Genomic DNA, 25,722 nt, shown 5'->3' with positions numbered 1-25,722 from the left:
AGGGGGAGGAATTCCCCGCAGAGCTTACTGGGGACGCTCTCCCTCTCGGGGGGCAAAATACAAAAATTGCAAAAAAAAATAAAAAAAAATTTTTTTGTTGGGGGGGCACATGGTGGGGCACAGCATGATGTTGGGGGGGTCAGGGCCCCCCCTAGGGACGCCTCTGTTCATGATGCTGATGACCTGGTAAATGTATAAGTTACCATGGTAGTTATTGTATTTAATATGCTTTTTCGTGTAGTTATTTAAGCAGGAAAGCCAGTTAATCTTCTCACAGCACCCTTAAAATTGTACCTTGAGAAAGGCCCTCACCTCCAAGCTGGTGGCAGAGGTATGAGAAAGACAGAACATGTGTTCCCATTGTGTTATCCACATGGTAGCAGTTACATTTTAAATAATAGACTTGTTCTGCATGGTACTACTGAATGATACTCAGCTGAAAATGTAATCTTGGGTTGCCCCAGCACCACATAAGGTCTGCTTTCTCCCAACAAGCCATACAAAAATAGGCCGCACGCTACACACTTCTACAGTTAAGCCATGTGATTAGGCAAGACATGACAGTGCAGGAGCAGGATCTGATTGGGTGTTTAATTTGAGACTATAAGGCCTCATGCACACTGGACATTAAAATAACGTTATAAAACCTCCAGTAGCTTTGCAGTGCTGCAATAGCGTTTTCTAGCGTTTATTAGCATTTTTTCTAAAATGTTAAAAACCGCTGGTGAGTGATGTTTTTTTAGCATTTATCGGCTTTATCCTCTACATACCCATGTCCAATTACAAATCAAAGGGAGAGCGAAGATTTGCAGTCCAAGGACCATGGCTATGGAACGCTCTACCAACGAACATCCGCATGGAGGAAAACCATCGGGCCTTCAGGAAAAAACTCAACACTCACCTCTTCTGAAGGATAAGGAAGACAACGGATGGCACAAGCCCCTTGAGGCGATTAAGTTCCCATGTGTAGCGCTATACAAGTTATTCACTCACTCACTCTTTATTGACGTTTATCAGCGTTAGAGCGTTTTTACAGCTGAAAAACGTCTCTCAGAACCCAGTAGTTATGGGGTTTTTTTACTGCTAAAAAACGCCGCTGTCCAAAACAGCTGATAACAGCTTATGTGTGCATGGACACATAGGATAACATGATGGAGAATTTAAAGGGATTGTAAAGGTAAAACATTTTTTTCCTAAATAGCTTCCTTTACCTTAATGCAGTCCTCGTTCACTTACCTCATCCTTCCATTTTGCTTTTAAATGTCCTTATTTCTTCTGAGAAATCCTCACTTCCTATTCTTCTGCCTGTAACCACACACAGTAATGCAAGGCTTTCTCCCTGGTGTGGAGTGTCATGCTCGCCCCCTCCCTTGAGGGAGGAGGGGGCGAGCAGGAGAGTCAGGACGCTCTCTACGTTGCAGATAGAGAAAGGAGCTGTGTGTTAGTGGGCGTCCTGACTCTCCTGCTCGCCCCCTCAAGGGAGGGGGCGAGCACGACACTCCACACCAGGGAGAAAGCCTTGCATTACTGTGTAGAGTTACAGACAGAAGAACAGGAAGTGAGGATTTCTCAGAAGAAATAAGGACATTTAAAGCAAAATCGAAGGATGAGGTAAGTGAAGGGGGACTGCACTAAAGTAAAGGAAGCTATTTAGGGAAATTTGTTTTTTACCTTTACAACCCCTTTAATGGCTGTAGAAAAAAACATCTACAGCCAAAAACAGCTGCCGTAAAAATGGCAAAAAACGTTCAGTGTGCATCAGGCCTAAAGCTATATTCAACGTTGACATGTGCAAAGTGCAGCCGCAAAATTGGATGTCTCACGTAACATTTTTAACATATTATTTTTATATATATTTTTATCCACTTTATCCACACAACTATAGTTTATAAGTATATTTATGCTCCTATTTTTTGACAGATCAAGTGAAATTTAAAGTTCACCTTATTGTAGCAGGTTAAAAGCTCAAGCCTTTTGAATGATATCGTTCTTGTCTAGTAAAAAAGCATGGTCAATAAGTCATAAAAATCACAAGAGAAATTTTATGTGACTCATTAATGCATGAATGTTTTGCTTTTTTGTTGTCATGCAATATTATTATGTGTGATTACACCTATTATACAAAAAAAAAATATTTTTTAGCCACTTTAGACCAATAGTCGATTGATATCATACAGTAAAATAAACATTGTCTTTGATATTTAATAGTAGCAGATATCACCTATACAAAAGTAAGTTGTGAGAAAGAATCTAAACATGTGAAGGGCCTTCTGAATAAGAATAAAAGATCTTGTACTAGCTTAGGATCCGTAAATGTCTGAACCACCCAAGGATATCTTTATAACGGTATGGTAATTTACTTTCTTTAAAATAAAATAAATGGATGCGTGTCATTCCATTTGCAAGAAAATCGTTTATGCCAGCTGTCAAGGTACTAGTTTCTATATTTCTACATGTTTTGTAGACTTGCAGTATGTTATAGCTAAGAATCTATATATTAGCATGCCAGTATCATATTCTATATCATGGTGACTCACAGACACTTTGAAAAGATAAGTAAATAGAAATCCTGGAATGTTTGCAGCCCATTTACTGACACAGAGCTTGCTCATGGTCCTTCTAAACACTTACTACTGCAGAGGCTTACTAGTATACAATACAAGCTCTTGTTGCTCCTTTGCCTGCAGTTCTAACCCCTATGTAAGCTCTTGCCCAATCACTCCATTTTGGGAGAAAATCACCTTCTCCCCGTACTTAGAAGCACCAATGGCTCCAACAATGCAAGGGAGCACGGGGAGATGAGCATAAGCGAGTTGAGGATTGTGCTTTAGGCTAGCTCACATCTATGCGGGTTGAAAAAAGACACAAGTCCATCAAGCCCAACCTATGTGTGTGATTATATGTCAGTATTACATTGTATATCCTTGTATGCTGCAGTCGTTCAGGTGCCCCTCGCTGAATCCACCTCCTGTGGAAGGGAATTCCACATCCTTGCCACTCTGAGGCCTCATACACACGACCGAGAAACTCGTTGTAAAAGAAACATCGTTTTCCTCGACGAGTTCCTTGTCAGGCTTGTCAAGAATCTTGACAAGCTTTCTTTACGTACACACTGTTAAGACAAAATCTTGTCGTTCTCAAACGTGGTGACGTTCAACACGACAGCATTATAAAGGGGAAGTTCGATTCCACTGGCACAACCCTTGGGGCTGCTTTTGCTAATATCATGTTACTGCGTGTTAAGTAAAAGTTTGGTAAGAGACGATTCACGCTATTCATTCTGTTACAGCGTGACGAATGTGCTATCTCCTTACGAACGCTACTTTTACCGAAGGTGCGCTCCCGTCTCATACTTTATTATGAGCATGCGTGGGTTTCTAAGCATACACACAAATGTGTTTCTCGTCGTAAACCAGCCCGACGAGGAAATTGAGACTCCCGACGAGAAAAAAGAGAACTTGTTCTATTTTTTTCTCGTCGAGTTCCACAGCGGTTTTCTCAACGAAAAACATACACACGACCGTTTTCCTCTGCAGAAAAGCTCTGCCACCAAGTTTCTTGATGGATTTTGCCAAGGAAAACGGTCGTGTGTACGAGGCCTGACAGTAAAGAACCCTCTATGCAGTTTAAAGTTAAACCTCTTTTCTTATAATTTTAATGAGTGTCCACGTGTGTTATTAAACTCTCTTCTGCAAAAAAGTTTTATCCCTATTGTGGGGTCACCAGTACAGTATTTGCAACCTTTGCAGTACTGCATACCATAGAAGTCACTGTGCAACGAATTATCTGAGTTTCCATTGACTTCTATGGGGAAACACACTTTGATATACTAGTCCTTTGGATTACAAGCATTCTTCTGGAACGAATTATACTCGTAATCAAAGGTTCCACTGTATGTCAAAAGACACTGCAATAGCAAATGTAAGCTTAATGCAATATGCATGATTGTATATGTAAGTTATAAAAAGAAGGAAACCAGCCTCATTAGAGGCTGGTGAGGACTTGGAGACCAAGGAAGAATAAGTGTAAGAGAATTTAAAAATGTGTTAAAGAATGAAAAATTTATTAGATAGGAATTATATATGAAAATAAAAATCAATGTGTAAAAACAAGTGAAGAAAAAGTATGCTTGATGGTGTGCTAAATGAGGAGTTACCTGAATACCGTGGCAAGATGAGTGGATTTGTGCTTCCCCTCACGGGAGGCAGCTGCTATGTATGAGTGCAGAGAAGTGAATCAAAGATCCCAGCCATGTCAAGCCTCCACCTTACACCCACCGAAAGGGCCCCAATGCTCTGCCCCCAACGCTATGTATGGGCGGCACGACATATGAGCACGAGAAGCTCTTGCCGCCAATAGGGGTGCACGTGGTGCAACCAGCAGCTGCCCAAGATGACCCGACCAGCCCAAACGTGATGACGCCAAGACATGGCGCCGATGTGTATGTGGCCCTACCCGTTAAACCAGAGAGGAGGGGACAGCAGGAGATCAGAAAGATCTCCCTTTTGCACATTGCCGCTCCCGAGCTGGACAACGGACGCCACCACCGGCAGGGAGCAGCACAAGGAGACTGGACCAAGATAAAAGCCACAATGCTGATAGGTGTATAACACGCCTGGACCATGTGTATAATGAACAATGGTAAAAAGTAGTGGCTTCTGGGGGTACCCCTGAGGCCCCTTTCATGCTCGACGTTTTGCAGTACATTTAGGCATATTGATGTGTTATGGTATTTTCGCCTTCGGCTTTTGTGTTAGCTATTGCTAGACTCATGAAAAAGACCTGTGTCACTTATTATTTAAATACATACCATACAGGCAGATGCGTGCCTTATATTACTGTTTACCCTCATGCTATGACATATGTTCCTGTATACTGTATGCAACCTAATTTTTTTTTCATCTATTCAATAAAACGTTATTTGAGAAAAAAAAAAAGTAGTGGCTAGTGGCTGATGGTGACAGCGAGCTAATGGGTGTCTTCCACCCGAATACAATAGGAAAAAGGGAAAGTCTGGTGTCACCCATAAATTACCTCCATCAGAAAATATACGTACAAACAAGGAAATCTCCCAAGAGACTTTGAATGTGTATGGTTAAGCCAATACATATACCAAGGAAAACTTTAATACAGGCGGTGCCCTACTTACAAACATCCAACTTACAAACGACTCCTACTTACAAACGGAGGGAGACAACAGGAAGTGAGAGGAAATCTACCACTAGAAAGGGAAATTCACTCTTGTAAGGCCCCGTACACACGACCGGATCGATCCGCTGGGATTGATCCACGGATCAGTTCCAGCAGATAGATCCGGTCGTGTGTACGGCCTAGCGGACATTTCCCGGCGGATAAAAATCCAGCCGACGGATTCCCAGCGGATACAAATTTCTTAGCATGCTAAGAAATCTATCCGCTGGAATCTAGTCCAGCGGACTGATCCGGTCGTCTGTACAGACTCACCGGATCAGTCCGTCCGCTCCCATCCCCCGCATGCGTCGTAATGATTCGACGCATGCGTGGAAGTATTTACCTTCCAGCGTCGCGCACGCCGCCGCGTCATCGTCGCGGCGACGGCGCAACACGTCACCGCGGATGTATTCCGCGGGGATTTCGATCTGATGGTGTGTACAGCCATCAGATCCAAATCCGCCAGAGGATTTATCCGCTGGAAACGGTCCGCCGGACCGTTTCCAGCGGATATCCTCTCGTGTGTACAAGGCCTTAGAGTTATTATAGGAAAAAGGTGTCTCCACTGATGCTTTATCACCAATCCTTTCCTTTCCTTAACAATCCATAATTGTCAAAATCAAATTGTCATTGGGACAGGAGTGAGGTGAAATCTTCTGAAATGGGGCACAGACAGCAAAACAAATGTTACAGGGGTATTAACCCTCCCCTATGCTATCCAAAAAGCTTACAAATAGATTTTTGGCTGGAGCTACATTTAAAAAATGTACCTGTCCCGACTTACAAACAGATTCAACTTAAGAACAAACCTACAGTCCCTATCTTGTTTGTAACACGTAAAGATTTTTTTGTAAAACTGTCATACATAGTAAACAATAAACAGCCAAGCCGGATTGGTAATACATACAGTTTTAAAAATGAAAATGACATGTATAGTGATATATAGAGCCTTAAGCAGATACAGGCATCGGTAATACCCTACATGTTTCCCGAGACAAGGCTTGCTACCTTAGGGGTGGATGCATGTATAATATACTGTATCTGTAATGAAAAAACAAAGGAAAATATGTATAGTGGTAGTACTGTGGTAAATAGTTAGAAGGGTCTTGAGTAAGCGACCTCATGCTCACCAATAAGCTTGGGCCAAGTCGCGAATTGTCGGAATCCCAGACAGCAGCGGCAGCAAACACCCAGCTAGGGAGCTGAGGGGGCAGAGCCAACGGTAACCCAAAGGGGGGAACAGACGTAGGACAAGCATGGCATGGGTATAAAAATGTGTCCATGGTAGATGTAGACTAAAATAAAAAATATATAAATATATGTTTGTCAAAAGACATTTCCCCTTACATTACTGTCTTCAGACCCTTCACATTACTGTCCTCTTTTCCCCCCACATTACATTTATCAGCCCCTCCCCCCACATGACTGTCCTCAGCCTACCACATAACAGTCCTCAGCTCCCCCACATTCCAATCCTCAGCTCCCGCCACTATAATAACCTCAGCCCCCCACTTCAATGACCTCAGCTCTCCAGCTTCAATGTCCTTAGCCCCCCACTTTAATGTTCTCAGCCATCCCACTTTGATGTCCTCAGCCCACCACATTACAGTCCTCAGCTCCACCACATCACAGTCCTCAGCTCCCCCAGTTCAATGTCCTCAACCCCTAACATTACAGTCCTCAGGTTCTTCTAACTTTAATGTTTTTAGCCCCCACCCCCACACATAACTGTCCTCAGCTACACCCCCCTACCCCCACCTCCACACACACACAATTCAGTCCTCAGCTCCTTTTCAGCTGCCCCTTCACACTAGTGTCTTCACCCCCTTTAACTTGTCTCCCCTCACTTCTTACCTTACACAAACAGATTGGAGGGAGGCACAACATTTCTGGGATGTATGGCAGGAGTTTGCAAGATAGTGATTGGTTGCTAGGACCACCCTTCATCCTAGCAGCCAATCGCCTGCTTGCTAACCTCGAGCAGCCACCACCCTCCATTCAGAACTTTCCTGCCTCCCACTGTTGGCTCTGTGAGGATTACAGAGTGATGGCAGTGGTAGAAAAAGCTCCTAAATGGCAGAACCATGGCAGTACGAATATGACAGTGACACGGTCCGCATGTGGGCCACGGTCCGCCATTTAGTTTATGTCTGCCTGTAGAGTCATTGTATGTAATTTTCCATGGACATGAGAACATTCTAGCAGCAGTTGCCCATCACAGTTTAATGTTTTCATGACCAGCAGGCTTTTATTATAAACATAGTTTTTAATGTTTCCCGACGAGAAAACCCTTAGAATCATGACAAGAAAAATTTAGACATGTTTTAATTTGTCTCATTTCTAAGTTTTTCCTCTGCAGTTTTCCTACGGGAAAACACTGCGGTGGAGCCTACACACGGCCGGTTTTCTCGACCAAGAGAAAACATGTCGGGAAAACTTGCCGTGGTACACGGGGAAAAAGGGACCAAGCTGGTCCTCTGTTTTCCCGTGGGTTTCTCGGCGGTGTTTCCTATGTCTAAGAATGCATCAAAACTGCAATGCAAAACAAGTGAAAAACACATGACTGTGTGTATTGCCATGTATAATATGGTGTGAGTGGTTACTGAGACATTTTTTAAATATTGCAAATGCTAAGGACATACTAGTACAAATGTTTTGGTCTAACCAAGGTCAAGTAAAAAAAAAAGTCAAGTTAAAAAAAAAAGTCCTGCTTTTTGCATCAGAAAAATGCTAGAGCTATGAAATCCTCACATTTTCCTCAGGAGAACATAATTAATGTCATCAATGACTTCTACTTTTTACATCCCGTATCTCTCTTCCGATTTTCAAGATTGGAAAACTATAGAATGTGAACTCAAACTAGAGCAAGGTCAGTAGTATTATGATAAGGAAAAACATTTGGAAAGTAAAATAGCTGATTCAGTGCGAAAATTATGGAACTTTTCTAAAACAAAGACACAATTTTATAATGGGTTAGTTAGGCTGGAAATATCAAATCACACACCCTTCATTTCCTGATCTGTGTGCAGCTTTGGTATAATGTGTGAATGTGCTGACCTGCAGCTTAGTAGCTAGTATGTTAAGAAAGGCTTTGATAAAACATCATTATTCAGCGCATTTACAGGCAACTTCTGAATTGGCAGATTGTCATTTTTTACAACACTGGCAACTCATAAATGGCTCGTTTAGTCAGATGAGTCAAGGGATGCTCAACACATTTTCCACTGAGTGTCCTCCCTTCAAGTACTACTCATTTTTTATATTTGTTGGTTTAGTTTAAGATTTTACTGACCACAACATTGCATGGAACATATAGGTCATGGCAGGCCATTCCAGCCCACTGACTTCCAGTGCTTCCTTAGGCAGAAACACATATGAGATGAAAATAAGTTCAATGCCACCCAAGCTAACGCCAGTATTATATTCTCTTTTGCCTCCAGTACCATATTTTAGCCAAGGAATGCCAGGTATGTAAAATAAATATTATATTAAAAGTGCACATTTTCAGTAGAAGACTTGAAAAAGTAATCTTACCCCTTGAAATTTCCACATTTTGTCATGTTACAACCAAAACATAAATGCATCTTATTGGTATTTTATGTGTAAGACCAACACATTGTGACACATAATTGTAAAGGGGAAGGAAAATGATAATTGGTTTTCCAATTTTTTTATAAATAAATATGTGAAAAGTGTGGCGTGCATTTTTATTCAAACCCCCCTGAGTCAATACTTTGTAGAACCACCTAATGCTGCAATTACAGCTGCAAGTCTTTTTGGGGTTGTCTGTACCAGCTTTCCACATATAGAGAGTAACATTTTTGCCCATTCCTTCTTTGCAAAATAGCTCAAGCTCTATCAGATTGGATGGAGAGCGTCTGTAAACGTCAATTTTCAAGTCTTGCCACAGATTCTCAATTGGATTTAGGTCTGGACTTTGACTGGGCCATTTTAACACATGAAATATGCGTTGATCTAAACCATTGCATTTGTAGCTTCTGGCTGTATAGTTAGGGTCCGTTGTCCTGCTGGAAGGAGAATCTCCACCCAGTTTCAAGTCTTTTGCAGACTCTAACAGGTTTTCTTTAAAGATTGCCTTCTATTTGGCTCCATCCATCTCCATCCATCTTCTCATCAACTCTGACCAGCTTCCATGTCGCTGCTGAAGAAAAGCTTTCCCATGATGCTGCTACCACCATGTTTCATGGTGGGGATGGTGTGCTCAGGGTGATGCGCAGTGTTCGTTTTCTGCCAAACACATAGGGGTTGATTTACTAAAACTGGAGAGTGCAAAATCTGGTGCAGCTCTGCATAGAAACCAATCAGCTTCCAGGTTATTTTGTCAAAGCTTAATTGAACAAGCTGAAGTTAGAAGCTGATTGACTACCATGCACAGCTGCACCAGAGTGCTTCAGTTTTAGAAAATCAACCCCATAGCGTTTTGCTTTTAGGTCAAAAATTAAAAATTTGGTCTCATCTGACCAGAACACCTTCTTCCACATGTTTGCTGTGTCCCCCACGTGGCTTCTCGCAAACTGCAAACAGGACTTTTATTTCTTTCTTTCTTTGGCTTTCTTTCAACAATGGCTTTCTTCTTGCCACTCTTCCTTAACCTCCCTAGCAGTATTCCCATGTGTGGCTCGGGGTGAATTTTTACTACCAAAAGCGGTAACCCCGAGCCACACTTGGGATTGCATCGCAGGATCCAGGCAAAGTTACTTACCTCCTACTGTGTGTGCGGGCTGTGTACTCCGCTCAATCTACCACTGTGCTGGGCTCCGTTCCCTGCGAGCGCTGTGACGCATGAGGACGGAGCCCAGTGCCAAATTCAAAAAGTGAAAAAACATAATACACACAGTACACTGTAATCTTACAGATTACATTACTGTATCAAATCGTTTCACATCACCTTTGCCCCTAATGCTCTGTCCAGTGCCCTTTATGCAGTTTTATTAAATATACTGTTCTTTCTGCCTGGAAACTTGAGATTGTGCATGGCAACCAAAAAGTGTCCCTTTATGTCAAAAGCAGTTTTAGACCAGCTAGAAAACAGCGATAGTAAATTAGAAACACTTGCAGAATTGAGCGATAGTGATTTGTGGGGAAATTCGTCATCAAACACTGAAAGTAATGACATCGACAATTCTGCAACTGAGCAAATATCAGTGTTTTTGATTTGATTACATTATTGAATATTTTTTTTTATTATTATATTATTATTTGCTATAATTATTTATTATATTTTATGATTTCTTGTTTCAAACTGTCTACTAGACTCTTGTTTGGACAGATTTAAAGGGGTGGTTCACCCTAAAAACTACTTTTTCTTATTCCACATGCTGGTAAATGACGTTTTGCCCAAAAACGAGCTCCCCCCGTCGCGTAAGCCGCGTCACGGTTGGCGAAAGGAGCCGAACGGCGAGTCGGCGCTATACTGCGCATGCGCATCGCCGTTCGGCTCCTTTCGCCAATCGTGATGCGGCTTACGCGACAGGGGGAGCTCATTTTTGGGCAAAACGTCAATCACACACATGTGAGGAACGCCCACTCCCGCGGGACTCGCAACCCGGATGCACGGGTGAATATGCTGTACTAAGGTATGTACAGCATGAAAAAATTAATAAGAGCCTTAATCGGATTGTAATGTGGGGGGGGCAGTGGAATAAGAAAAAGTAGTCTTTAGGGTGAACCACCCCTTTAAGTGAGTTATTCCTAAAAATTACAGGCCTACAATATCAAATGACAAATTTCCATACAAAACCATGTACCGATTTCAGCACCAAAAATCAAACACTATCATACTGCCAGGGAGGTTTAAGGCCAGATTTTTGGAGTGCACCACTAATAGTTGTCCTGTGGACAGATTCTCCCACCTGAGCTGTGGATCTCTACAGCTCCTCCAGAGTTACCATTGGCCTCTTTGCTGCTTCTCTGATTAATGCTCTTTCTGCCCATCCTGTCAGTTTAGGTGGACGGCCATGTCTTGGTAGGTTTGCAGTTGTGCCATACTCTTTCCATTTTTGGATGATGGATTGAACAATGCTCCATGAGATGTTCAAAGCTTGGGATATTTTTTCATAACCTAACTGAGATTAAATTACACACAGGTGGACTCTATTTACTAATTATTAGACTGAATGCAATTGGTTTCACTAGATTTTAGTTAGGGGTATCAGAGTAAAGGGGGCTGAATACAAATGCACGCCACACTTTTCACATATTTATTTGTAATACATTTTGAAAACCATTTATAATTTTCCTTCCACTTCACAATTATGTGCCACTTTGTGTTGGTTTATCACATAAAATCCCAATAAAATACATTTACGTTTTTGGTTGTAACATGACAAAAGTTGGAAAATTTCAAGGGGTATGAATACTTTTTCAAGGCACTGTAAATGCTCTAAAGAACAAAGATAAAAAAAAGCAAACACTATTCAAAGGCCTCCCTTCACCTTAACCATACAGCCCTCGAATGCTGATATCTACCCCCCCCCACCATTGCAACTGCTGGTCTTGTTTTTAATCATCTAATCTATCTTTTAATCTATCTGGCCTGCTCCTAGGCTGGACTTTCATCTTTAACCCCTTAAGAACCGCCGCACGACTATTTATGTTGGCAAAATTGCATGGCTGGGCATATGGACGTACAGGTACGTCCCCTTTAAGAAGCCCAGCCGTGGTTAGCGAACGCGTGCCGCCGCCGGCATGCTCGCCACCCGGTCCTGTCCTCCGTGACCGTGCCTGCGGGACCCGCGGACCTGATCGCCGCCGGTGTCCCGCGATCGGGTCAAAGAGTGGAAGAACAGGGAGAGGTAAGTGTAAACAAACCTCTCTCCGTGCTTCCTAGTGTGGCTGTCACTGATCGTCTGTTCCCTGTGTTAGGGAACGATGATCAGTGATATCACACGCACAGCCACGCCCCCCACAGTAAGAACACTCCCTTAGGGCACACTTAACCCCTACAGCGCCCCCTCCTGGTTAACCCCTTCACTCAGGCCCGGATTTACTCCCTTTGCCGCCCCAAGGCCGGGTCCTTCAATGCCGCCCCCCCATCATCACATGGGGGGGCGGGGGGTGACGCAAGGGGGTTAAGCATTTTTTCGCAGACAATGACTGGTGTTAGTGCTTCAATCATTCTGATACCATGGTTGTAATGGTGTCAGGATGATTGAAATGCATTATTTCTATCATTACATTGTAATATAAAATTAAATAGTTCAACTCACTATAAAGCAGAATGAGTGGGAGCCCTGAGCGTGTCACTTGCCACCGTCGCTTGTCACCAGATGGGAATGTCACTTGCCACGCTGCCTGCCACCAGATGGGGATGTCACTTGCCACGCTGCCTGCCACCAGATGGGGATGTCACTTGCCACGCTGCCTGCCACCAGATGAGGATGTCACTGTTACCTGGCTGCCACCCAAAAAGTTCCAGGTTGTCACTAATTGCATGTAAAATCAACCCCCCCACTGCAGCATTGCAGAGTACTTGCAGCCAGGTACAACACTGTCAGCCTCTCCTCTCCTGCGCGGGGAAACTAGCTGCAGGTGAACCGTAAAACAGAGGCACATGAGATGAAAGTGAGAGATGAGAGTGAGGGCGGGTGGTGAGAGATGACGTCATTCTCTCTCTTCTGTGTCTGGCAGTCTGTAAGTAAGGGCGGAAGTTGTAACAGCAGTGCGGGCAATGAGAGAATCTCTCTCCGCCGTCGCACGCCCCGCACCGCTGAAAAATTACTTGTCTCCTCCACCACGCGGCGCCGCCCCTGCACACAGTGCCGCCCCGAGGCCTGGCTTGTTGGCCTTGTGGGAAATCCGGCCCTGCCTTCACTGCCAGTGTCATTTTCACAGTAATCAGTGCATTTTTATAGCACTTTTCGCTGTGAAAATGACAATGGTCCCAAAAATGTGTCAAAAGTGTCCGACGTGTCCACCATAATGTCGCAGTCATGAAAAAAATTACTGATCGCCACCATTACTAGTAAAAAATAAATTATTAATAAAAATGCCATAAAACTATCCCCTATTTTGTAAACGCTATAACTTTTGCGCAAACCAATCAATAAGCGCTTATTGCGATTTTTCTTACCAAAAATATGTAGAAGAATACGTATCGGCCTAAACTGAGGAAAAAACATGTGTTTTTTATATATTTTTGGGGGATATTTATTATAGCAAAAAGTAAAAGATATTGAATTTTTTTTAAAATTGTCGCATTATTTTTGTTTATAGCGCAAAAAATAAAAACCGCAGAGGTGATCAAATACCACCAAAAGAAAGCTCTATTTGTGAGAAAAAAGGGACGTCAATTTTGTTTGGGAGCCACGTCGCACGACCGTGCAATTGTCAGTTAAAGCGACGCAGTGCTGAATCGCAAAAAGGGGCCTGGTCCTTTACCTGCATAATGGTCTTGGGCTTAAGTGGTTAATAATGCAAAAAAGAAGCTCTATTTTGCAAATGTAATTTTGAACTTTTGTTAAAAGGGTACAATTGGCACCTATGAGACTGGCTAAATTTGAACTATCCTGGTCCAGCAGACTAGTAGCCTTCAAAATATTATTCTTGCCACGATTGCTGTTATCTATTTTACACGTTACCATTTATTTTTTATTTTTTTAAAACTCTATCAAACAAACAGATCATTTTTAAGGTAAGGTAAGTGGCTATGCAATTTTTACATATATATTTTAACTAAAAATGAAAAAGCAGGTTTATGGGATATCCAGATAAGCACAATTATCATAGAGCTGCAGATTTAAATCAGCCAATAGCTGACATAATATAGATACAGTAGGTATTCCAGTCCTGATTAACGATAGAGGTATCTCTACATCTTAATCCAGTTTTATGTAGGCAGCATAAACCCAGTGAGATTCCTCCTATAAAATCTATCCCAAAATTTAGGATTTTCTATTAAATGTAGGCCAGGAAGCTTATCGAATACAATCCATCCCAATTCCACTAGAAAATAATGAAAATATAATAATGATACTTTAACTACAGAGTTGGAAAAGCAAAGGCATACAATGGTCCATCAACATTTTTTACCAACAATAAATCAACACCCCGCTTCCTTAGCTGCTAAATTTAGCCTGCCCAAACAGGGGAGGCTGATATATCTACAAATAGCTCACTCTGTAAAAATGTTAAACACCCACATGTACTACGTTTCTTTAAATCTTGGCAATTCTTCGCCTCTCTGACCAGCATATGCACAGGCATTTATTTATTCTATTACATTTGCACTAACAAAATCAACACTTTGCTAAAGTGGAAAAGAGACCTTGGCATACCCAATGGCAACAGCACATCTCATTGCACAAATTATTGGGAACTATCCCAAATAATCCTACTGGGAACCTACCCCTTTACCAGTTGTTTAGACTTTCAAAGACCAATTCCCCTTTTTGTTGTTGGCATATTGGCAACTTACTCCATAACTTTTGGTTATGCAAAAGCCTACATAGTTTCCGGAAAATTTGTTTTCTTTTGAAAGTTATAGACTTTATATTGAAACCCTTACCCAAACTGAATTTGGTACCTGAGAGGATTCCACCTTGTGTTAGAACTTTGACCAAGCATATCCCTCTCCCTGCTAGATTGTTAATTGCCGAAAGTTGTAAGACAAGTACCACTCAAAGTATCTTTGAGGCCATCTTGATTGTTAATATACAGTGCTGCTATAAAAAAAAATCACAGTGTACAGTAGTGATAAACATAATCAAGATATTATAAATGGGATAGTTGGGTCACGTAACTAAGAAGTCGAGTTTCTCCCACTTACTTCACCCATGAGCTAAACTTCTAGAAAGAGAAAGTCTAACCAAACACTTTTGCTTTGATTCTCTCCTTGTGGGTTTAATCTGTAATTTTTATTTTTTAGTATCATAATTTTTGTTATCTTGGTATATGTTTTATATACTAATTGAGGTTTGGCCCGAAGTTACAAAATCTCCCCCTAATTTTAATGTTGTAATATGAATTGCTTTAATTTTTTCTCATGAATGTGGAGATAACTGTCTTTTGGTTGATTTACTAAAACTGAAGAGTGAAAAATGTGGTGCAGCTGTTCATAGTAGCTTAAAAACGCCTGTCCATGTTTTTTTTTCCTTTTGTGAGCTGGAGCTCAAAAACGCTGCGGTAGCGTTTTTGCAAGTTTTTGAGCGTTTTTTAATGTCTGGTGTTTTTACAGCTCTATGGCTGGAGCTACAGAACGCCCTGGTCCCGCGTTTTTTTTATAGCTCAAAAACGCCTATGCCATTTGCAGCTCAAAAATGCCTATGTGGGCATGATGCCATAGAATAACATGGACAGGCGTTTTTAAGCTGTAAAAAACGCTCAGAAAAGTGGCTGTAAAAACGCCAGTGGAAATGAAGCCTTATTGAACAAGCTGATTGGCTACGGTCGTTTTTTGTGATGAAAAAAAACGACGTTTTTGAAAACGTCATTTAAAATGACCGTGTGTGGGGAAAACGTTGTTTTATGTCTTCTGAAAAACGACAAAAAAAAAATTCGAACATGCTCGAATTTTTTGTGTCGTTTTTCAAAACGTCGTTTTTTGTGTCAATGAAAATGATAGTGTGTGGGCAAAACGACGTTTCAAAACGACGTTTTTAAACCCGCGCATGCTCAGAAGCAAGTTATGAAGCTAGCTTCAATGGAAAAGAGTGCCGTCGTACGTGCTGAACGTAACCACGCTTTGCTAGAGCATTTTAAAAAACGATGGTGTGTAGGCAACGTCATTTTTGAAAATTAAGTTTCAAAAACGTCGTTTTATTTCATGATTCAAAACGTCGTTTTTTTTTCATCACAAAAAACGACCGCATTAGGCTTTGGCAAAAAAAAAATTGGAAGATGACTGGTTTCTATTAGGGATGAGCCGAACATACCCGGGTTCGGTTCGCACCAGAACGTTCGAACAGACCGTGGGTTTGTGCGAACATTTAGAACCCCATTGAAGTCTATGGGACTCGAACGTTCGAATTCAAAAACGATCATTTTAAAGACCAATATTCAATATAATGTTGGAAAACGTCTTTCAGAACCCGGGTCTTGCCCCAGGGAACATGTATCAATGGAATATTTTTTTTTTTTAAACGGCCGTTTTTGCGGAGCAGCGATTTTAATGATGTTTAAAGTGAAAAAAAAAAAATGAAAAATGTCTTCAAATATCACACCTGCTGTGTGTCTATAGTAGTGTCACGTGTTTAGAAATGTCCCTGCACAACATGAAATTATTATAAGAACAAAAGTAATTTAATACTGCTTGCGCACGTGCTGTGTGGGAACAATATCTCGATTATTTTAGGGGTGGTGGGGGGGGGCATTATTTTTTTGTGAAAGCAAAATCGTAGAAAAAAGGGCACCCCTCAAACATACTGTAATTGGAGCGCAACAAGGAGCCACGTGCAAAGTATTGCATCAAAAATTGTTATTAGGCGCCCCGGTTACACAGGGGCACAAAAATTGTGCCTTAGGCCACGTGCAAAGTATTGCATCAAAAATTGTTATTAGGTGCCCCTGTTAAACAGGGGCAGACAAATTACGCCTTAGGCACTGGTGGCGGAGCACAGAAAAACAAAATTTCTTACTAGCTATTAGCAAGAAAAGTGAGGAGAAGGATATTCCATCAGCAGCATAACAGGACAGTCACTCAGCATCAGCAGTCTCAAAGGGATCTGACATTTCAACAAAAAAATCTTATTCAGTAACATCAGCATCAGGTGCTTGGTAGCTGGTGTTGATCCAAGCCTGATTCATTTTGATGAAGGTCAGTCGATCAACAGAGTCGGTGGAGAGGCGCACCCTGTGATCGGTCACAAAGCCTCCAGCAGCACTGAATGTGCGTTCTGAAAGAACACTGGATGCAGGGCAAGCCAGTAGCTCAATTGCGTACTGTGCAAGCTCTGGCCAGTGATCCATCCTCAAGACCCATTAAGCCAGAGGATTTTCAGTGGGGAAGGTGTCCAAGTCGGATCTTCCCGCTAGGTATTCCCGGACCATGTAAACCAGACGCTGGCGATGGTTGCTGGAACCGGTCAGACCTTGGGGCTGCGGACTAAAAAATTGTTTGAACGCATCGGTCAGACGGCCACCTTCTCCACCGCTCCTTCTCTGACTCACCGAAGCCTCAGCAAGACGTTATCCATGGTCAAGTTTTGGTAATCCCCCCGGTTCTGGGAACGCATTGCACAGACCCTTCTGCAAGGCCTCCCGCAGAAGTTTCATCTTATGCTCCCTCTGCGATGGCAACATAAGGTCCGCTACCTTACTCTTGTAACATGGATCAAGGAGAGTTGCCAGCCAGTAATCATCCCTCTCCTTGATAGCACGTACACGAGGATCCTTACGCAGGCTTTGCAGGATCAGGGAGGCCATGCAGCGTAGGTTTGCAGAGGCATTCCGGGCACAGTCCTCTGGGTCACTGAGGACGACAGGTTCCGCAGCCACCTCATCCCAGCCACGTAAAAGTCCACGTGTTCCTTGGGACTGTAAATGATCCCTTGAAGACTGCTGCTGTTGATGCTGAGTGCTAGGCTCCACCTCCATGCTGCTGATACAATCATCCTCCTCTTCCTCATCCTCCTCCCCCTCGTCCTGTGTGCTAGGTGGGCAAGCAGGACCACTGTCTGGATAAAGGGGGCCTTGAGAGGTAATGAAGTCCTCTTCTTCCTCCCTCTGTTCTGCCTCCAGGGCCCTGTCCATTATTCCACGTAGGGTGTGCTCCAACATGTGAATAAGCGGGACAGTCTCACTGATGCATGCACTGTCACTGCTCACCATCCTCGTGACCTCCTCAAATGGTGATAGGACAGTGCATGCATCCCTGATCAAGGCTCACTGGCGTGGTGAAAAAAACTGAGCCAGTTCTGCTGCCATATTGGCACAGGTACTCATTGATGGCCCTCTGCTGAGTGTGCAGCCGCTGCAGCATGGCCAACGTAGAGTTCCATCTGGTGGGCATGTCACAGATTAGGCGGTTCTTGGGCAGGTTGTATTCCCTCTGGAGGTCTGTCAGCCGAGCAGTGGCATTATATGACCTCCGGAAATGCACACAGACTTTCCTGGCCTGCTTCAGGACATCCTGTAAGCCCGGGTACCTGCCCAAGAACCGCTGCACCACCAAATTGAGAACATGCGCAAAACAGGGAACATGGGTGTGTTTTCCCTGTCGCAGGGCAGAGAGGAGGTTGGTGCCATTATTGCCGACCACCATTCCAGGCTTCAGCTGGCGTGGCGTCAACCATCTCTGAGCCTGCCCCTGCAGAGCTGAAAGAACCTCTTCCCCAGTGTGGCTCCTGTCTCCCAAGCACACCAGCTCTAGCAGCGCATGGCATCTCTTGGCCTGCATTCCTGCGTAGCCCCTCGTACGCCTACGGATAACGGCTGGTTCTGAGCAAACATCACCACAGGAAGAGGCCACAGAGGAAGAAGAAGAGGAGGGGGTGGAGGAGAGAGGTGTGTCACAAGCAGTAGTGTTTTGGAGGCGTGGTGGCGGAACAACCTCCAAAACTACTGTACCTTGCCCTGCGTCCTTCCCAGCTGCCAGCAGAGTCACCCAATGGGCCGTAAAAGACAGGTAACGTCCCTGTCCATGCCTGCTGGACCATGAGTCAGCGGTAAGATGCACCTTACCACTGACCGCCCTGTCCAGCGAGGCATGGACATTGCCTTCCACATGCCGGTAGAGAGCAGGAATCGCCTTCCGGGAGAAAAAGTGGCGTTTGGGTACTTGCCACTGAGGTACTGCACATTCCACAAACTCACGGAAGGGGGCAGAATCTACCAACTGAAAAGGTAGCAGTTGAAGTGCTAGCAATTTTGCTAAGCTAGCATTCAACCGCTGGGCATGTGGATGGCTGGGAGCGTACTTCTTTCGGCGCTGCAGCAGCTGGGGCAGGGAAATTTGTCTGTTACTATCATTAGATTGCCCGCATGTACTACCACTACTACGTTGTGACACACCTATTTCTACACCTTCGGTGCAGGCTTCAGAGAGGACTGGGGGTCTAGTGGGGTTGGAGGTCACAGAAGGGCAAGGGGAGGTCCGCTTTGGTCTTTGGTGTGGGTCTTTCTGGTATGCTTGCCATCGAGCTGCATGGCAGCTCGACATATGTCTGGACAAACATGTGGTGCCCAAGCGGGTGATGTTTTGGCCACGCGAGATACGCTTGAGACATATGTTGCAAACAGCAAAGGTACGATCTGATGGACATGTTTCAAAAAAGGCCCACACCAAAGAACTTTTGCTGTACCGTTGAGACACAGCAGCGCCACGTAATGCAGTTGGTGTGCTGCCCTTAAGCTGACCTCTGGAGGGCATCCTGCCTCTTTGGAGATGTGACTGTGCCTCGTCCTCCTCCTCCTCCTCCTCCTCTTCCTCCTTCTCTCCTATCAGGCACCCAGGTAGAGTCAATGACCTCATCATCCCCTCCCTCCTCATCATCACTGTCGAAAACCTGGCAGTATGCTCCAGCTGGGGGAACATCACTCCCAGATTGTTGTCCCTCTCGGCCACCCCCTCTCCCTGGGCTCACATCAATGCCTTCCTCTATCTGTGTTCCGTCATCGGAGTCTTCAAAACGCTGCGCATCTTCATGTAGCATGTACCCAACACTGTGTTGAAACAGTTCGGGGGACTCCTCAGGAGGACACGGTGGGACTAGGGAAGGATTGTGTGATGCCATTGTGCAGAGGGTAGAGGACGCCTTGGCAGCTGCTTTGCCAGACAAACTATGATCAGTCTGTGTGAGAGAGGATGAGGAGGATGAGGACGGCTTGGTCATCCACTCAACTAATTTCTCTGCATGTTGAGGCTCAACACGGCCAGCTCCCGAAAAGACGACCACGTGCTGAAGAGGATGCACCACATCCACCACCAGCGTTACCTCTAGATGCAGAGCCTACTTGCCCTCGTGACTCTCTGCCTCTCTTTGTCCTTCCAGCCATATTTATGCGTTCAGGTGCTATGTAACAAAACAGGCACAATCACACCAACTGCGTTCAGGTGTTAGTAAACTGCACACACGCAGTAAGAGCGACTGCGCTCAAGTGCTATGTAACAAAATAGTCGCAGTCACACCAACTGCGTTCAGGTGGTATTAAACAGCACCCGCACAGTAAGAGCGACTGCGCTCAAGTGCTATGTAACAAAATAGTCGCAGTCACACCAACTGCGTTCAGGTGGTATTAAACAGCAACCACACAGTAAGAGCGACTGCGCTCAAGTGCTATGTAACAAAATAGTCACAGTCACACCAACTGCGTTCAGGTGGTATTAAACAGCAACCGCACAGTAAGAGCGACTGCGCTCAAGTGCTATGTAACAAAATAGTCGCAGTCACACCAACTGCGTTCAGGTGGTATTAAACAGCAACCGCACAGTAAGAGCGACTGCGCTCAAGTGCTATGTAACAAAATAGTCGCAGTCACACCAACTGCATTCAGGTGGTATTAAACAGCAAACGCACAGTAAGAGCGACTGCGCTCAAGTGCTATGTAACAAAATAGTCGCAGTCACACCAACTACGTTCAGGTGGTATTAAACAGCAACCGCACAGTAAGAGCGACTGCGCTCAAGTGCTATGTAACAAAATAGTCGCAGTCACACCAACTGCGTTCAGGTGGTATTAAACAGCACCCGCACAGTAAGAGCGACTGCGTTCAGGTCCTATGTAACAAAATAGTCACAACAAATGCGTTCAGGTGGTATTAAACAACACCCGCACAGTAAGAGCGACTGCGTTCAGGTCCTATGTAACAAAATAGTCGCAGTCACACCAACTGCGTTCAGGTGGTATTAAACAACACCCGCACAGTAAGAGCGACTACGTTCAGGTCCTATGTAACAAAATAGTCGCAGTCACACCAACTGCGTTCAGGTGGTATTAAACAGCACCCGCGCAGTAAGAGCGACTGCACTCAAGTGCTATGTAACAGCACACACACAGTGACACCAACTGCGTTTAGGTGGTATTAAACAGCACCCGCACAGTAATAGCGACTGCGCTCAAGTGCTATTTAACAGTACACACGCAGTGACACCAACTGCGTTTAGTTGCTATTAAACAGCACACACGCAGTAAGAATGACTGCGTTTCTGTGTAATTCAATAGCCCAGTTGCATTAACAGCGACTGCGTTTCTGTGCAAATAAATTGGACACGTGCAGTAACAGGTAATGCGTGTATGTGCAATTAACTAGCACACGTTGAATAACACAGACTAATATTTTAAAGCTAATCCCTAATGCAGGCAATACAACACGTTAGAGCACTGCATGTAGAACAAACTCCTGCCTGACAGATACTAATAGCAGATCTAGCTGAGCTATACAGTTTATAAATATATTGACAACTCCTAGGGATGTGAATATATTCTCTACAAACTGTAGATTAAACTATACTGACTAGCCTTCCTGCTCTATCTATCAATCTATCTATCTATCTATCTATCTATCTATCTGGTAGAAAAGACACTGTGTCTCTATCTATCTCTCTCTCTCTAACTGTCTGACTGCTCTGCTCTGTAACAAAGCCGGAACACACTACACGAGGCCGCCGTGCAGGCTGCCTTTTATAGTGTGGTGTACTAATCCCCCTGAGCCATAATTGGCCAAAGCCACCTTGGCTTTGGCCAATTATGGCTCTTCGTTTTTGGCGCGCTGTGATTGGCCAAGCATGCGGGACATACAGCATGCTTGGCCAATCATCAGCGCTCAACGCCGCAGTGAATTATGGGACGTTTTACGTCACTCGAATTTGGCGCGAACGACCCGTTTTGTTCGGGTTTCGTCGAACGATCGAACGACCAATGTCGAGTCGAACATACGTTCGTATCGAACGCGAAGCTCATCCCTAGTTTCTATTTAGGAATTCAACCCCTCTGTTTTATAAGTCAGTGTTTCTCAACTCCAGTACTCAGTATGCCCCAACAGGTCATGTTTTCAGGATTTCCCTCAGATGAAACAGCTGTGGTAATTACTGAGGCAGTGAAAGTGATCAAATCACCTGTGCAAGATAATGAAAAGCCTGAAAACATGACCTGTTGCGGGGCCTTGAGGATTGGAGTTGAGAACACTGTTATAAGTTGTATGGCATAAAAGTAGTGAAAGGTTAAAAAAATATATTGTAAATTGAAATAAGTACAGGAAAAAAGTTATGTATAACAATGGCATTTAGTCTTTTTTTATTGGCGTTGGCTGTTTCTAGTCTGTAGATGAGTGATGGTTCCATATATCTGAATTTAGGTGAAGTGATAGCGAGTAAAGGCCCAAGGCAGTTTGTCAGTCTGCCTATCTATGTTGGAACTACCAGTGCTAGTTGCTTGTCAGGCCCTTCCATGGCTTTCTGAAAAGGGAAAGTTACAATCTGTCTCTTGCTGGGTATAGAAACCGCGTTTGTAATTAAATTTGATCCTAATTTGTTGCAGTTCTTTAATGTTTCTTTATTTAAAAATGGTTCTCCCTATTTAAAAAATAGGATGGTGTGCTTTGCAAGGGGATCTGCATTGTATTGGCTACTCAAGTTTGTTTTCTAAGCCAATAATTCCCTGGTACCCAACCTGTGGCCCTTTGGTGCGGTGTGTTTTGCAAGGTGATCTGCATTGTATTGGTTACTCAAGTTTGTTTTCTAAGCCAATAATGCCCTGGTACCCAACCTGTGGCCCTTTGGTACTTTTTGTGCACCCCCCAGGGCCCATGAAGACACTAATCTGCGTGTCTCTATTGCCCTTTTATAACAGTGATTTCTAACAATCTCATGTATTTACTATGTTTCCAGTCTAGAACTGTCTCCCAGTCTCCAACAACTCCTATAGCATATCCACAGTCTTGGGCCATTTCTTGTATCATGTCTGCAGTCTCTGACCATCTCTTGCATTATGTCCACAGTCTCTGACCATTTCCTTTACCATGTCCACAGTATCTTACTATCTACTGTCAATAGTCTCTGACCATCTCTTATTTCATGTCAACGGTCTCTGACCATATCTTGTTAATGCAAGTCCTTGACTATATCCTTTTGTGTGTCTACTGTCTCATAAATTAAATATTCACTGAGATTTATGTGCAGTTCTTTAATGCTGTCAGGGGCCACACATGAGGATTTCCTTATCAAGAAAGCTGACTACCACTCCTTTAATGCCAGATTTATTTTTAAATAGATCTAATTAACTGCTACCTTCAGCACTTCTTTCAGTGTCTCTTAGATAACTGGTCCCTGATCCCCTAAAAAAAATTGACTTTGCAATGAATTTTTCCTGTGTCCCCACTATCACACTTGGTAGTGTTTTATATAAATTTCACCTTACAGATACAGTGGGCCAGATTCACATACCTTTGCGGCGGCGTAACGTTACACCGCCACAAGTTTTCAGCGTAAGTGCTTGATTCACAAAGCACTTGCCTGTAAACTTGCGGCGGCGTAGCATAAAGCCGTCCGGCACAAGCCCGCCTAATTCAAATGGGGCGCGTACCATTTAAATTAGGCGCGTTCCCGCGCCGAACATACTGCGCATGCTCCGTTAGAAATTTCCCGCCGTGCTTTGCGCGAAATGACGTCGCCCCGATGTAATGTTTTGAACGGCGAAGTGCGTTACGTCCTTTCGTATTCCCGGACGACTTACGCAAAAAAAAAAATTTGAAATTCGACGCGGGAACGACGGCCATACTTTAACATGGGCTGTCTATTTTTACACCACCTAAATAGCAGCCGTAACTTTGCGACGGGAAAAGCCGACTAGCGACAACGTAAGAGAATGCGACGAACGCGCGTACCTTCGTGGATCGCCGTAAACAGCTAATTTGCATAGCCGCACTCCAAAAAAACTCCTCCTTTAATTAAAAATCACAAAATACATGCCACAGCAAAAAACAGCACAACAAAAGAAAAGCTGACGTTTCGCACTATGCCTTAGTGCTTCTTCATAGCTATGAAGAAGCACTAAGGCATAGTGCGAAACGTCAGCTTTTCTTTTGTTGTGCTGTTTTTTGCTGTGGCATGTATTTTGTGATTTTTAATTAAAGGAGGAGTTTTTTTGGAGTGCGGCTGTCCCAGCTTTTTTCCTTCATCCTAAACCTGCATTTTGATTGCACTGCCTGCACCCTTGGCTCGGACCACAGGAATCAGATTACCTGGTTCTCTTTGAGCGGTTACCCACTCTCTCAGCTAATTTGCATACCCGACGTGAAAAACGACGCAAACTCCACCCAGCGGGCGCCGAAGTATTGCATCCTAATGCCCGGTACACACGATCCGATTATCGGACGAATGATCGTCCGTTTTATTTTGTATGCTAATCTCATGTCGAATCTGATGAGTTTACTAAAGTCACGAAAATTCTCGTACGGCAGAATAAAAATCGGAAGTGATGTCATGTGTTGTAATGCATTTGTATTGCATTTTCGAACGACAGCTGTACTGATTATACGAAAATCGGACGATCTGGCATCGTACGAAAAAGATTTTCGTGCATGTCCGATGAATAAAATCGGATGAACTGTCCTGATCGGCTCTCGGAAACGCTGTACTAATGATCCGATTATCTTACGATCGTTTCGAAAGCGGCATTTTCCGTACGACTTTCGGATCGTGTGTACGGGGCATAAGATCTGAAGGCGTACGAAGCCGTACGCCTGTCGGATCTTAGCCAAATGCCGTCGTATCTTTGTTTGTGAATACAAAATAAAGATACGACGCGGCAAATTTGAAAGTACGCCGGAGTATCAGCAGATACTCCGGCGTACTTTTTCTGTGAATCTGGCCCAGTATATTTAACAAATAGGTCTTAACATGTGACAACAACAACACCTACTTAGCTGACACCCACAGTCCAAAGGTCTAATCCTAGGCTGTCACAAAAACAAAAAATCACTATGTTGCTGTTTAATTCATTGTAATCTATTGCAGCTAACCAATCATTAGATGATGTGGCTGCATACCTTTTCTTCTATGTGTTCACGCAGGGATCTGGCTAGTAACAAACCTGTATTAGACCCCTTTCACACTGGGGCGTTTTTCAAGCACTTTGGTGTTAAAAAAAGCTCCTGTAAAGCGCCTGAAAGAAGCCTCAGCTGCAATCCCAATGTGAAAGCCTGCATGCTTTCAGAGCCCTTTCACACTGCCAGCGCCGAAAAAAGCTGGTAAAGCTCCGCTAAGACCCCTTCACACTGGGGCGTTTTTCAGGCGCTTTGACATTAAAAAAAGCGCCTCAATGGGAAGGGCGCTTTAGAAGCGGTGTATTCAACGTTCCTAAAGCGATGCAAAGAAGCTGCTTGCAGGACTTTTTTTGACGTCCTGCCAGCACAGCGCCTGTGTGAAAGCACTCGGGATTTCACATTGGGATTGCAGATGAGGCTTCTTTCAGGTGCTTTTTTTAACGCTAAGACCCCTTTCACACTGGGGCATTTTTCAGGTGCTTTAGTGTGAAAGCACTCAGGCTTTCACATTGGGATTGCAGCTTCTTTCAGGCACTTTACATGCGCTTTTTTTTAACGCTAAAGCACCTGAAAAACACCCAGTGTGAAAGGGGT

Source organism: Rana temporaria, chromosome 1 (genome assembly GCF_905171775.1).
Source record: "Rana temporaria chromosome 1, aRanTem1.1, whole genome shotgun sequence".
NCBI classification, from domain to species: domain Eukaryota; kingdom Metazoa; phylum Chordata; class Amphibia; order Anura; family Ranidae; genus Rana; species Rana temporaria.
The sequence above is the reverse complement of the archived record's forward strand: the minus strand, read 5'-3'. Positions refer to the sequence as shown.